Here is a 2,735-nt window from a genome sequence, read left to right as displayed (position 1 = left end):
ATCAATTTATGCGAACAAGCCACGAACGGTCAAAGATATAATGGTTAAAACAACAGGCGTCTTCAATGTAGTAGAGATGTCATTGTGTCAGAAAGTAATAGAAAATTGGGCCCCTCTGTTTCATAATTCTATATGGAACATACGGTTATTTGAATGATATGGTATTCCACACAAAATGTCGAAGAGCAAGCCTTTAAAATATAAAATAAATAAATAGAATCTAATTGTATACGATCAGTGTGGTTTTGTTTCAACTCAAATTTACTTCCCAACGCCAATTAAAAAAACAAGGACTGAAATTTTTATGTCAAAAGAATTTTAGTTACAAATTAATTTTTATTTTACAAAAATAAATTTCATATAAAATTTTAATTTCAATTTTCTTTTGATTTTTTATTAGTTGAACCTTAAAATATATATTTTTCCGTCATTAGGTTTGGAAATAAGAGCTAATAAAAAAAATCACTATTTTCAACAATTTTAATATTAATTGAAATAAATATTACTAAATATTAATAAATAAAAATACAGTATATTTAGATAAAGGTAAGAAAAATATTTAAATATATAATTGTTTTGAATATCTTACAATTAATATTCTTTGTTCATTAATTTTAACAAAAATAGTCTAATCACGATGATTCGAGATTACTTCCCATCAGCAGGACTTACACTACATTAAAAAATTATTATATTTTAGTATATTGGCTTCTTATTAGTTAATACATTGTTATAAAATTCAATTATTGATCTCATTACCGCTAATTATTAAATAGTAATAGTTATCAGTGGTATATAGTAATTTGTAAGCTCGTGAAATAAGTGGTAAAAGTTATAACATAAAGCAAACATCTTTGGAGTAGTTTATCGTTATAAATAATTAAATATCTCGAAGAAATAAACCTGTTTTACGCAACAGTAAGTCAACTGTCACGATAGATACTAACAACTATCACGCCAGACTAGATAGTATTAAAATATTACCACGACAATCAATGCTATCATGGTAGCAACTGTCCTACAGTTCATGCCATTACAGATATTGCCGTTGTTGAACAACATGCACTGTCCTTAATCACATTATATCTAATGCTACAGTAAAATCACAAGAGTACATGTTATCATGTACTGCCGTAAGCTATCACGCTATAGTACGGGAGTACACCCATGATAGTTAATAGCGACTTTTCGATAACTATTAAACAGCTTTTACAATGACAGAGGATACCACAGTTACCGCCGTTGCTGTTAAGAATAACCATGTAACCTGCCTTTAACACGACAGTAGGTTTACTCCAATTAAACGTACTATCAACTATTACGCTGGAACTAGGTCAACAGTACTGTCATGACAGTACATTCGTGATAGCAAATTTTATTATGTACTGTAAGGTATTACACTAAATCTATTACGACTCTACTGTCACGATAGTTAGTGTTATCATGACGGTAATTATTATACTGTACCGTGTAACCCGACTTAACTGGCCCGTCCGTAGCTTAGGTGGTTGAGGCTCACGTCCTCTAGATAACCCCCCCCCCATGTCAGAAATGAAAAAAATCCGGCTTTAATATGCCAAAAGCTTTACTGCCACTACATGTACTGTCAACAACCACACTGGAATTATAAATGCTGTCATAACAGCAAATATCATTCAATTTTATTATGGTAGTTGCCATGAGCCAATTAACACCAAAATACTAAAACAAAACCATTAAAAACACAAAAAGAAAATCATTAAACTAAAATTTATTTAAAGAACAATTTTTGACAACTTTTAAACAATTTGAATTGTTTAATATTTTTTAATGTAAAAATATAATTTAAAGCTAAATATCTTCTAGAAAAACCTCCTTTTGAGGAATTGTGTTAAGATGATACACTTAACAGTATGTACAGTACCTCACCTTGAAAATATATATATGTAAAAAAATAGATCTCTTAAAATCATAAAACACCAATTAATTGCTCAGATGATTATTAAATCAAATCTGATTTTCCAACTGAGCGTGGCCTTTTGACGTCCTAAATAAAAATGATTGCTACTAAAATCAGATAGCCGATATACAATAAAATATAATAAAAAATAAAGTACTACAATAATTAATTTTACTAAATATATGAATCTTCTAATTCAAAGTTTCGTAATTACATGGCTTATTTTTTTCATTCAAACAAGGTACAATACCACTAATTCATTTTATTCGTTCATTCTAATTGATTCAATGAACTCATTTAATCATATTCCAGCACTACATTCTGCAACTATACGAAATGCTCTTATCGTCTTCTCAAATTCACAAGAAAAGGCCGCGAGTTTACTAAATGCTAAAACGATCCAAAACAAATGTTTGCATTTCCGGCCGATTAAATGGTTTGGATGATGGACGACGTTGAAGAGCATCTGAACATAATATTTTTAAAATGTTTACCAACAACCACTGTTACATTCCAGAATCCTGATTTAATATTTTCATTTTGTTAAATTTATGGGATAATAATATTACCCATTAGCAATTGCGTTTATATTAATATCCTAACATATGACTTTATAAAATACCAATATTATTTTATATATAGGAAGATGGTCAGGGTTGCGGTCACAAGTGAAACGAAAATAGTTTACAACTATTTTATTTTCCAACGTTTCGCCCCACTTTGTAGGGCTTCATCAGGGCTAAAAAGATACAAAATGAAACTAAGCTAAGATAAAATAATAGAAATAAAAATAAAA

The sequence above is a fragment of the Halyomorpha halys genome, unplaced genomic scaffold, assembly GCF_000696795.3.
Source record: "Halyomorpha halys isolate HHAL.00 unplaced genomic scaffold, Hhal_1.1 Scaffold339.1, whole genome shotgun sequence".
NCBI lineage: Eukaryota > Metazoa > Arthropoda > Insecta > Hemiptera > Pentatomidae > Halyomorpha > Halyomorpha halys.
This window is presented reverse-complemented; position numbering follows the sequence as displayed.